Genomic DNA, 13,286 nt, shown 5'->3' on the forward strand with positions numbered 1-13,286 from the left:
GTGTAACTTTTAATTGCTTGATTGTTTTCCTGGAGACATCAAAGAATTAGAGAGGTTAAAGATTTAGGAAAAAATACTATAATTTAGGCCTCTCAATACAGTGAGAGCTCACGACGGGATACTTTTTACCATGCTTTGGATGCCCATTGGCATCAAAGTACTTTTCATTTTCTAAGACCATCACCAAGGGAGAATACTTTAAGTAAGGGAAGATTTGAGAAGATTAAAACCGGTTAAATGGGGGAGGAGGTAGATGATAACTGCGGAACCTTCCTCCACTTTGATTTCTCTGCGCTGTGCTATCTCTGTGAAGCAGTATGTCATCCCTAGCTGCGGCGGGGCAGATTCATACATATTTACCAGTTGCAAATTATAAATGTGCAGCCCAGAGAGCAGCAGTGTTCTTTGTCTTTCTGCTTTTCTTCCTGCACTGATGATTCAAGAACTCTTTTAACATTTCCAGAATTTGTGACTGGTTTCATAGCTTGTCGTTTTCTTTGTACACCAATTAAGTCTTTGTATTTTCCTATACAATTTGGGACCTAACCCGTTGGCAAACAGAGGTTTCCTCCACCCTGAGTTGGAACTTTGATACAATAATTTAATAACGTACTCGGAGAAATATTGATCCTGCTAATAGCTTCTGCCTTGCCACACAATGTTTTATATTTCACTCCACTGAAAGACCGTATTCCCTGCCTCATCATCTGATTGACCATAAATGCTTTGGCCTTTCCTCAGCAATTATCTCCCTTACCAAAGCAGTGGATAAAAGTCAAGTATTTATAGACTAATTAGTGAAGTCAACATATTCAAATAGAGTACTTTACATAATATGAGGAAGTGTTGTAGAGTACTAGGAAATTGGAAAATTTAGATACAAAGAAAAAAAGACAAGGGTTGAGCACACCAAAGGCTAAGCACACATATATTATTAGGACTGCAAAGACAGTGCTATAATAGTAGTACTCCTCACCCATGGTTGCTCTGCTTGATCTTAGTGTCTTTTTATAAAACTTTTGGAATATTACCAGGTTCCACGATTATTCTGGGTTCATGTTAGAGGTTACTATCTCAAAATACCTCTGTGTGGGTGGTGATATATATCACTGAGTGTAAGTCCTCTGGTAGAAAGACATGTTAAAAATACAGGTATGGTATTTTGTTATGTGTGTAGCTACATTGTACTTTCAATTCTTACTTGTCTCAGCCATAATTTGCCCAATTTTGAAAATGTTACAGTGTTTAACAGAAAGTGCACAAAGTTGGGAGGCTAAAAACCAGGTTTGAGTTTTGGCTTGGTAGCCTACTTCTATGTCCTGGTAGTGGTTGCACAGTCTTGGGGCATTGATTTTATCCTTTTGGTTCTAGAGATATAAAGTATTTGTACATAACTGATGAACATAATGGATGTCTAATTATTTTTTACATTGTACTCCATAGACATATGTCTTTCCCTAAGTGTTATTGTTATAATTGACATGTAAATTTATTTAAACAAATACAAAGGTATACAAAGGTATACAACCTGACAATTTGATACACACATATCTTATAAAATGATTAGTGCAGTCAGCCAAGTTCAGCCTCTGTCCATTCCCATAACTGTCATTTTCCTTTGTGTGGTGATAACATTTCTGATTGACTCTCTTAACAACTTCTAGCATATTATATGACATTGTTGATTAGAGTCGCCATTAGATCCTCAAATTTATTCATAATAAAATTAGAAGATTTTACCTTTTGACTAACTTTTCCCAATTCCCCCATCTCCATGCATGGTAAAAGCCACTAGTTCACTCTCCATTTCTATGCATCAACTTGTTTATGCTCCATATATGAGTGAGAACATACAGAACTTGTCTTCTTCTGTCTTACTTATGTCATTTAGCATAATGCCCTTAGGTTCAGCTCTGTTGTCACGAAAGTCAGAATTTCTTTCTTTTTATGGCTGAGAAATATTATATTTCATATTGGTATGCATTAATATTAAATAGAAAGATGTAATGCTTGAATTTAATATTAAAATTACATTTATCCACCTCCCTTCAGTGCTTGTCTCTCGTCTTTTGGGGAATAACAATTCTAACAAATATGAGCTAATGTTTCATTGTGTTTTTGATTTGCATTTCCATAATAGCTGATGACATTGAGTACCTTTTTGTTTATCTGTTGATTATTTGTAAATCTCTGTGTGTGTGTGAAGTAAGGTTGGAATGTGCATTCATGTTTTCTGACTATTAACTAAAAAAATTTTGGCTACTTATTTATATGAAATCCTTATACATTGTTGATTTTATCCTCTGATCATAGTTTTCCCATTCTGTATATTGTCTTTTCCTTTTGCTGATGATTTCTTTTGTTTTGCTCTTTAGTATGATGTCAATTTTTGCTTTTGTTGCCTGTCCTGTTGTCATATCTGGAAAATTGTTTCCAAGGCCAATATTAAGGAGATTTCCCTCTGTTTTTATGTCGTATTTGTGCAGTTGCATGTCTTACATTTAAGTTCTTTGTTGGAAGTATGGAGCTGGAGAGTAGTTTTCAATAGTGTGCTCAGGAGGACTGGGAACCACTCTCAGAGTACTCAGCCCACCTGCACTTGGGCACCCCGTGATGTGGTACTGTACAGACCTAGCTGTGTTGGGGGCTACCAGGGTCACTTAGTACTACTAGGTAGGGGGATGGTGCATTTGGCATCAGACATTCACTCTAGCCCTTATAGCTGTCTCCTCAGCCCCATATGTCTTGAATCCATTTCTAATTTATTTTTATGTGGAGTATAAGATAGCAATCTTTTGAAATTCTTTTGCATGTGTATGCCTAGTTTTTCCAACATTTATGAAGAGACTGCCCTTTTCCCCACTGTAAGTCCAGGTACTCCTATTGAAAATAATTGATTGTATTTGTAAGGCTAATTCCATTGATCTGTATACCCATCTTTATTCCAACACCATTCTATTTTGATTACCATAAAACTAAGTTTTAAAATTAGGAGGTGTTAGTTGTCCGTCTCTGAAAAAGTCTTTTTCAAGTTTTCTTTTACTGTTTAGAGTTCCATGTAAATTCAGTATGGTTTTTCCCTGCCTATAAAAAAAAAAGTCTCTGAGATTTTGATAGAAATTCATGAAAACTATAGGTCATTTTGATAGTAAGGCATTCATTATAGTATTGTCATTAAATGCATAGCTTGAAATTTCTTTTTATTTATATGTCTTCTTAAGTTTATTTAATCAATGTCTCATTATTTATACCATCTATATTTTGAACTCTGATTAAATTTATTACTATTTTTCCTAGTTTTAATTCTGTATGAATGAGATTTTTCTCTGTTCTTCAAATAATTCTTGTTTGTGTATAATTTTGCTAGTTTTGTATCTTGTATTTTTACTTACTTAATTCTAATGATTCATGATGTGACTCATTTTATCATTTATGAAGCAATGAAAGGTTCCATCCGTTAGAGATAAATGCAGACAGAAATAGGATTGCATTCCAGACTGCTGTTAAATTCATAATGTTATCTTAATTTACTCTGTTTTTGCTCCTGGTTAGATATGTATCTGGGTCCTCACGTCCACTTGCCTGTTTGTATTCCAGGTAAATTATAGGAAAGTGAAAAACATCCATGGATACTTCAAAGGAGATTATGAATTCTTTTTGGAAAGAAGAGACTGTTTAATTATCCAAAAACCACCCTAGTTATAATTATTTATATTTTTAAGTAGATCTAGTGCACTTGAAAGGATTCCTTGTGACTTCTCACAATTTTCTAAGCCTAGAGTAACAATAACAAAAACAGCACAACCATAAGTCAATATATTTACCCTCAGGAAGCTTTGCTGTATTCATGCCATGGTTGTTTGTTTACTATCCTGCACTTCTTTCAATTCCTCCACTTGTCATTATCTGCAGGAACCAACAATTTGCAAAACCGGAAACCAAAGCAAAACTGAATAATATAAATGACATCAAAAAGGAAGGCAGCAGATCTGTTGGAGTGATCCAGTCTTAAGGAACAGGTGAGTAATCTGACCTCAGAACTTTCCTTCGGGGGCTTTGTAAGAGCAGCTAAGTATCAAATCCAGTCTGTGTTAGGGGATTGCAGCCTGTTTTACTTATTTGTTTTGCTTTGTGAAATGTAAGTAGCTGTGGAATCGTGAGAGCTCTGAATTCACTATTAATTTTTCTTGTGACATATTCATAGACTAGCCAGTGCAGTGCCCACCCTCCCACCCATTGAGTATATGTAGCTAGTTCCTGAGCTAAATAATAATATTGAAGTTCCAATTTTTGCTGTATTTCTGCTTATGTAGCTTCCTAGGTTCTCATGCACTTTCACTTGACTTTAGAGGTTTACGGAGCCTGTAGGTTGCTGCTGACTGCCCGATATTCCCTTTCTGGTTTAGAACTTCTCAACTCTCAATCCAACTCTCTTCCTGCCTCCACCACAAAGCATTTCATGCTGCAGAACAACAAACTTCCTTTCTTCAGTCACATTCTAAGAGTATTTCCCCCTCTTATTCTGGCTGGCTAAATTAGAGAAAGGCAATATGATTGACCTAAATCATAGTAAGGTGGCAAGGCCTTCTTTTAATTCTGTGGCTCTGTTTATCATTTTCTTGTTTTTCTTTTAGAGGAGAGGGGGTTTCGGCCCGCACAGGGGGGTGCTCAGGGATTACTCCTGATTTTGTGCCTAAGGATCACCACTGGTGGGGCTTGATGATACGAGGTGCCGGATGATAGATCAGTCAGAGACTTACCAGGCACAGATGAAGGACAGCAATGAGTAAAGTGAAGAAATAAGAGCAGTTTATTGGGGTGCGTTCCTTGGTGGACCATACAGGTTTTCGGTATGGCTGGGGTAGAACCTCACCCTGGGAGAGGATAAGAGGAATTTTAAGGTGTATTGGGTAGGAAAAGGGAAGAGACCAGTGGACCAGTGTGCTTGGTCGGATCTCCTGTCATCTGTAGAGAATGGACGTGAGGAAGCATGGAATGCAACCTAGTAGCTCTCTGTTGCCAGCCAGACCACAAATCCCATCTTCTACCTGGGCACAGGGTGATCTTTGAATCCAGGGACATCACTATCTCATAAGCCACTCACCATTTGGTCCGTCACAGTCACAATTTGGTCTGGAGCAAACCTTATACTAGGAATCGAACCCATGTCATCCATATACAAGGCAAGCAAACCACCCACTGTACTATCTCTCCAGCACCTGTTTTCCCTTACAAATAATTTTTCTATTTGGATAAACTAATTTTTTATGTGTTTAACAGACAAATGGATGTCTTGTCTTACTTGCATCTATGAAGTGAGAGAAAGGAGAGTGGGTCTAGATCCTTTTGAGTGATTTTAGTCCTGAATCTTAAAGTCTAACATATGCTAGCCCCTTAGATCAGTCTTGTTTTACTAGTTATACCCAGGACCCATCATGAGCTAACCTGCCCACTAAGTGGATAGTAGCAATCTGAGAGTGAATCCATAGAGGAAAATCATTTCCACAGATCAGAGGGAGGCAAGTTGAAATCTAGAGATGGAGCAAATAAGAAAGCGTGAGCAGCGAGAAAATTTGAATTATTAAACCTTCCAGTCTGTTCAGATCCCAAAATCCTATGTTAATGAGAAATAGTAAAAGGGTAAATGGGTGAAATGGAAGACAAGGGGCAGGCAGAGGATTCTGGGAAAATAGTAGTTTTTTTTTAAAGGTATTATTTTTTTGGCTTAAAAACCTCTAGGTGGCTCGGTATGATATGATGTGCTGTTTCTATCCCAGGGCACAGCACACGTGAGTTCTTTTTGCGTGTGACTTCTAAGAACTTCAACAATCAGTCAGCATGCGGGCTGGGTCTCAGAGCAGGTCTCCCAGGGTGCGGTGGAGGTGGTCAATGAATGCTTCAGCATTCCCCTTTTAAGGCTTTAGCTTTCCTCTGCCAGAAACCTCTAAGAGAGCTGTGAAGTGATCAGAAATCTCTCCAGGCTGCAGGCCCTAAAGGTGGGTCCCTGCTTCTTCCTCACAGGAGCAGGAGATGGTGTGGGCACGAGGGCAGGCCAGCAGGAAATGAGTATAGAAAAGCTAGAATGAAACCCAGCTCTTTTATGAAGCAAAGAGGCTTTCAGCATTGAAGAAGCCTGGGAGGGAAGGTACGGCTTGGGTATCTGTGAAGAGAATTTAAGCCCCGAAGCTTACTGTGTGCACACCTAATCAAAACTACCTCGCCCTCTCCAGGTGGGTAACTGTAGGTAGTTGAGCCTGTCCTCCCCTGCCCTAACCAAGTGTGTCCCTAGTTGGTGGGGAAAAGCCGAGAAGAGGTCCTCTGGATCCCAGAATAGCTTTGTATACATTTTGGCATTCTGATGACAATTGGCAACCTGACATTAGATGCAATTTAAATGGTGTTAAAATACCAAATGTTTCTTTGCTTTTTAGCCATCCTATTATCAAGTGCCATCATCAACTGTTGTACTTCATTAAACCTGCAACTGTCAAACTGGATTGCATTGTAATGTAACTTTTAAAATACAAATGTTTGGAGCATCACAAATACGCTTTTAGGCCCTAAAAGGTCAGTAGCTTTCTAAAGAAGACATATGCCATGTACTTTCTAGAAGCTCAGTAATCTCCCTTACTTAATTTAATTGCTCTGCTTTGAGGCCATGTCACACACAAATGTCAGCTCTACTCTCTGTTAGGTGTATTGTGTGTGGAAGAGGATTTGAGAAAGCTTTTCCTGAGGAGATTGCATCTGCAATTTTGATTTTATTTGAAAAAGTCAAGTGAAATTAAATTTAGGGTTGCATGTTTTTTTAGGGTTATCTGCTGTTTTTATTTTTATTTTTTAAAATAATATTTCAGGCTATTAGAATACTGGAAAGAAGTTATTGAGATAAAACTCAATTACACTTATGACTTATTTTCTAACCCTGCTCGTTTATGTAATTTTTTTAAACAGTTAAAAGACCAACTTTGTAATGTGGAAATTTTTTCTTTAAGACTGTGAACTCTTTTTTTTTTTTTTTTTTTTTTTGCTTTTTGGGTCACACCTGGTGATGCACAGGTGATGCACAGGTTACTCCTGGCTCATGCACTCAGGAATTACCCCTGGCAGTGCTCAGGGCACCATATGGGATGATGGGAATCGAACCCGGGTCAGCCGTGTGTAAGGCAAATGCCCTACCTGCTGTACTATCAATCCAGCCCCAAGACTGTGAACTCTTGAATGTGTAAAACACAAAAATAAAAAGAAAGGTGCAGGCGAGGGAAAGGACAGAGCCAAGATCGTTGGTCTCACCGCAGTTTATTCCAAACTTCTTTCTCCATTCTCCTCTGATTCTCCTCCTGCTTCTTCCTCCCCCATCCTACTTCATTCTCTCTCTCTCTGCATCTCCCTTGGAACTCTCCAGCACTCAGCACTCGCCCCCTGCTCCCTCATCGGCTACCATAAAACCCCCCACCTCTGCCCTGGATGCCACAGGCCAGGGCTTATGCAAAGGTGTGGTTACAATCAATAGGGAGTGATGTTCTATCCCTTAGGGAATGCTTTCACTAGGACAGAATCTCAGCTGGACATCCGCCCAAGAGAGGAATCCCATGGGTGTGTTTCTCCTCTCTTTGTCCGACTAACGTATTCATATTATAAATCATTTTGTAAGGACATAGCAAGAGACGCATTAAGTTTATAGAATTGCTCTCCAGGGGTCACCTCAATCTCAGACTACAGCGCTCAGGCCAGATTAGTCTTTCCTAGCCCTAGCAGGGCCCTAGTCTCGTCATTGCTTTTGGATCATGATATGACACATACCCATGACCAAGCTCTTAACATATAGTTAAGCATTAGGCGCTTTGGCCAGGCGCATCTCGATGCCAGGGTAGCACACAACTCACCGCTTGCCCTGGGTCCGTCCCGCATCCCTCGTCGGGACCCTGCTTTTGGGGGTGCTAGGAAGCAAAGGCAGCTGAGGCTTAAGTCCAGAAAGCAGATGCCCAGGAATGAATAATATTTGAAGCCAATTAAATCCCATGTTACCAAAGCATATTAATAAATGTCTTTCTTTGTCCATACAAAAAGGATATTGTTTTAAAGTAAACTACTCAAAAGACATAAGAGAGGAGAAAGAGAATATTAACTTAAAGACAATATTAACTTACACTGTCCTAGCAAGGCCTGACCTTACAAATTAACAGAGTCTGATTAGGGGAAGAGCAGATAAACTGGTAGAAATGGTTACAGATAAACAAAGGAATGGGAGTGACTCGGGAGCACTTTGATGGGTGTGACTGATAAACCTAAGCTCCTAGTTGCAAGGAGAGCAGGACAAACCAATGATATCCAACACTTGAGCACAATACAACTGCAACTCTTCAAAAGTATGAGTATTTTAAAGATAACATGTCGAGCCTTTGGTAGGAGGAGGAGGAGGCGGATTATTGTTGTACTTAATAAAGGATGGCATTGTTGGGAACAGTTTCTGCAAAAGTGTGCTTTCTTTGGAACAGACTGGCCAGTGGTAATTCAATACCAAGGGTTTTCCGACATTTTTAATTAAGACTCTGAGCAGTGAAGTTGCATCTCAATTCAAAAAGATAATAGATGTATCTTACCCGGAGTTTGGTACAAGTTGATAAATATGTGTGGGCAAAACTGCTCTTCAAATGTCCCTAAACATCCTACAGAGAATACTGAATGTAGGTGTTTTGTTTTGCCTACCTGCGATGCTTGGAAATTCCTGCAAAACCTGTTGACCCTCTAGCATGAGACAGGCCCTGGTGTATGATTACTTGCACATCATGGGATTTCGTACCTGCTTCCATAGTTAGTTCACCTTCTCTTTCACTCTACTGTCTTTGTATTAGTACTTATTGGATCAGTAAAGCCTGGGCATAAGTACAGATTTAAGGCCTTTAGTTCAACCTGAAGACAATGGTACTGAAACTGAGGTGCTGAAATTAGGTTATTTAGGTTATCCTCTTTTTCACTGAACTATTAGTAGACTTGAGGGAATTCAATTTAGAGAATATGTACAGATGAAGATTCAAAGGAATAACCTTTAGAATCTATTATGTAGCTGGTATATTTTAAATAATGGTTAATTTAAGCAATCTTAAAAAATATACTTTGCTGTTCCATAGGCTATTTTTTACACGAAATATATTTGATCATAATGAAATACAAAACTTGAGAAGTCAGAATATGAACTGAATACATAATTGGGATAGGGATTAGAAATGAATTAAAGTTACTTCACTAGGCTTGGGTTTGAGTAGAGAAACTCACTCTTAATTATTTAAAAATGTTTTAGTAGCTAATGTTTTTCTTGTTAGATTTAAACTGTCAGTATGTAAAAATGCATGTCTTGGCACTGAATTTTCAAACTAGCATGTACAGTGTAGACAGTTAAGATGGAAGTTGAACTAGAGGATGTTTAATTATTATTGATAAATATTGAGAGAAAAGAATGGATTAGTAACAATAGACTCATTTTACAAATTCTTACTATGTTCTAGGTAAGGATTGTTCTAGGTAGCAAGAATAAAAAGCCTTTCAGTTGAGCACAGAGCCAGGAGTAAACCCTAAGCACTGCTGGGTATGGTTCCAGAAAACTGAAAACAAAACAAAACAAAAAAGCCTTTTTGGAATTTGTTGTATTTGTTTATTTTTGGTTTGTAGTCCACACCCAGTGGTGCTCAGGGGTTACTCCAGGCTCTATACTTAGGAATCAGTCCTGGCAGAGCTCAAGGGGCCATATAGACTGTCAGCTGCATGCAAGGCAATGCTCTCCCCACTGTATTATGGCTGACTCTGGAATTTGTCCCGTTTAAACAGACACATTAGCTCTTTCAGAAAGTATGGTTAATTCATCACAGAGGGTAGCATAAGAATCTATGAGAAGGCCAGAAATTGTCCCCCAAATCAGAGGCTAAGACACTGATGAGAGATTGTATTTGTAAATCAACTATTTTATTTCTTTCCTTTTCCTGTCTCCTCTCCTTCCCTCCCTCCCCTTTCCTTCTTCCTCTCCTCTCTCCTCATAATTTTTTTTCCCTGATTTTGGAGCCTTGCCCAATGGTGTACAGTGATCCCAACTCATGCTTGGGAATTACTCCTGGTATTGCTCAGGGGACCATGTGGTGCTTAAGATTGAACCCAGACCTCCCACTTGTAAAGAATGTACTCATCCACTGAGCTATGTCTCTCTTCAGTCCTACTTTGCATCATTAACATTGTACTGATTTACCATCGGTTTATCAGCTTTGAGTCCAAGTTCATACCTTATGTGAATATGCACCTCACTGCCTTCACAACAGATGTACAACCTAATGCCATTCACATGTTTTCTTTAACAAAATTTTGTCAGTTTTGACTTAAAAGGGAAGGTGGCCTTTTTTTTTTTTAAGGTTTGGTTCCTCTCAAAAAGAAACTCACTTCTCATTCTAATACGTTCTGATGTTTATAAATCTAAGCTCATACATTTCAGAACAGAATTATATGTTATTTACGCTCAAATGAACAAAAAGGCTAACTTTTAGATGTAGAAAATCCCTAATTAGTAAAAAATGTTTATTTTGTTGATATATACTCTCTAGCCTCCCTTGTGGCAGGAAAGACTTAGGTTTCTGGACATGTGCAGCCCTGGCAGTAGGGAAACGGAGCCTGTATCATGTCCCCATGTTGTCTGACAGCCCCTGGGAGGTCTCTGGCCTCCTTTCTTCTGAGGTTCCCAGTGCTGTCTCAGCAACCAAGAGTCCTTCTTTACAGAAGTGCCTCTGTGGCTGTCACGTCTTATTCAGTCTCACTGTATATTTTGGGAAAAGTTGGAGGATATGAAGGTGTGTTTAAGAACACAGCTCTGTACTATCTGAGAATCTCCTGAGATCTCAAATTAGCCATTTAAGACAGTCACATTTCCTGAGTAGCTCGATCACCATTATTTTGAAATAGAAAGCATTTCCTTTGAATTTACAAACTAAAACAAACCACAATTGCACCAAGATCTGTCTGGTCTGGTAATTATTTAGCAAATGCTCTTCCAGATCTTTCTCTTTGATGTCTTTATCAGTTACCTTTTCCAATCAAAGGTAACTTTTATCTTCACACACCACTAAAGATTTTTTTTTTCCAAAAGCATGCGTCCCTTATAGGCATATCTTGCCATTTATCTGGCAGTACAAATTAAGTTAATGCGTTCTTCTCTGTGCTTCCTGGCTGTTTGAAACCATTTCATTTCCCTGCTTTTGTTCTGCCTTGTTTTCACTAAAGGAAACCGAAGCTGATAGAGACTTAAGAACATTCACTTGACAAAAGAAATTGAATGTTTTAGGGAAACTTTTCCTCATGATAACAGAATCTAAACTTTGCCAAGAGAGGCCCAGCTGGTCTGAGGACTTGGGATGGGGTGGGGTGCTTGGAGAAGTTAACTGTGATGTTGTCTGAGGCAAGAGCACGGGCCAGGCCTGTCTCTCCTGTGATTCAGTAGTTGGCTGAGCCAGCTCAACAAACAATGAGCTCGCATGCTTGGTTGAAACAATAATCTCCGAGTGGTCCAAGAGGGGATACTGACAGCTCATGGAAAGCAAAGCAGTTTCATGCAGCGTGTGGTGTTTGCCTCTGAGATGCTTCACAGAAGCCACTCCCTGGGAATTCTAGTCTGAAGATGAAACTTGGCAAATCCATCTCAGGAATGTTGTTAGAAAGAATCATTTATATTATTGTTTTGGTTTTTTAACTCTTCAATTTTCTGGTTCTGTTTTTGTTTCTTTTTCTCGGCCCAAGACATTGTGGAACAGAAGAATGGCAAGTGTGGCAGTGGGCTTATGTGGACATCAACAGCTGTGGGGAATATGCGCTTAGCATCTGCAGGGTCCTGGATGGCAGAGATGCTTTGGAAGTGATGGGCTGGATGGAGGACAGAGGATATTGATTTGGGGTCAGATCTCTCAAGAGTCTTCCTTTTGCTGTTAGAGTGATGTGGACTCTTGCCTACCATGTGCAGGGAGATGGGGGGAGGTGGCCCATTCCTGACTCCTTGAGTGCCTGGAGATTTCGGTCACAAAACCCACATATCTAAGTTTTTCAGCAGATTTACTCGTGGATGAGGCTTGTCCCGAGTCTGTGGAGATTGGCCATAAGCATGGCAGTGATTGGCTTCTGGAGGTTTTCAGCTTCCAGGACTCTGCTGGGACAGATGATGGGCTCACTCACCCTCCTCTGGGATGCCCTGGATAAGACGCAGGCCACTGACTAGTTTTATGGGATCAAAGAGAGGAGTAGATGGTGGATGCTAATGCGCAGCAGGAAGAAGAATCATGTTTCTCACACTGCAGCTGCCAGCTTCTCCTCAACCCCAAAGTTACATGTGTACATCCTTCCCCAGGGATGCTGATTTTCATGAGTTGGCAAGTTCCTGAAAGTTTACTGGCATTTCTCCCTTTGCAACCTTTGGGCTGGCTTTATGTCAAATGGCAAACATACCTCCTGACAGCAAAGCAGGCACGGAAGCAGGCCAAGAGAGCAGAGCGTTCCCAGCCGGCCATTCCTGTGGCCGGGGGCCACAGACCATCCAGAGGAGCCATCAGGATGGATGAATAACATTCTAAATTTATACAAGGAAATGAATCTGTTTAATTGTATCTTTTTTTTAAATTAGACAGTAACTTAGATAGGAATGTATTTTTATTTGTTGATTGGTTTTTATTTTTAGACCACACCCAGCTGTGCTCAGGGCTTACTGCTGGCCCTGCACTCAGCCCTCCCACCCAGACTTTTCTTTCCTACTCTCCAGGGTGTTCTACTCAATATGTGTGAGGGAGAAGCCTGGAATTTGACAGAGCGATGGTTTTCCTGAGGTGATTTCATGGCAGAATAGACAGCAGACGCCACTACAGGGTGGGCCTGAAAGGCTGGCCATGGAAGACTTGTGTTTCTATAGCTAATTTTAAGTTGGTTAGATGGGAAAACTTTGTCTTTCTCACACATGAATATCCTTGGAAATAACTGTCCACCAAGATAGAGATACGAGTGGCTTGTTTTGCTCAGAGGTATAGGCATTTTGTTAAATGGTATCTGGAATTCCATTGAGATGGAAAAAATAATTGTTGTCTAGCCTCTTGCTCTTATCCTCCCGCAGGCCCTGCTCTGTAGCCACAGGAGTGGGGTCACCTGTTCAGCTTCTGTTCAGCTTCTTGAGATGCTCCTGTCACCTGTAGGGGCGAAGGTTTTGGAGAACAGTACAACAGTTGAAAGCTCAAAGATGTGAGATGTCTGTTTACACCTGGAAACGGAGGAAA

General features: G+C 39.9%; 1 protein-coding gene across 2 annotated transcripts in view; it reads left to right on the plus strand.

Annotated features, from left to right (window-relative positions):
• The window catches only part of ENOX1 (ecto-NOX disulfide-thiol exchanger 1), a 649,231-nt gene that overhangs the window by 265,164 nt on the left and 370,781 nt on the right, over positions 1-13,286 (plus strand). For both annotated transcript variants that reach the window (XM_055124381.1, XM_055124426.1), the window contains exon 4: positions 3,913-4,019. The gene's annotated coding sequence lies outside the window, so the exon portion shown is untranslated. The remainder of the gene's footprint in view (positions 1-3,912; positions 4,020-13,286) is intronic.

This window comes from Sorex araneus, chromosome 1, assembly GCF_027595985.1.
Source record: "Sorex araneus isolate mSorAra2 chromosome 1, mSorAra2.pri, whole genome shotgun sequence".
NCBI classification, from domain to species: Eukaryota; Metazoa; Chordata; class Mammalia; order Eulipotyphla; family Soricidae; genus Sorex; species Sorex araneus.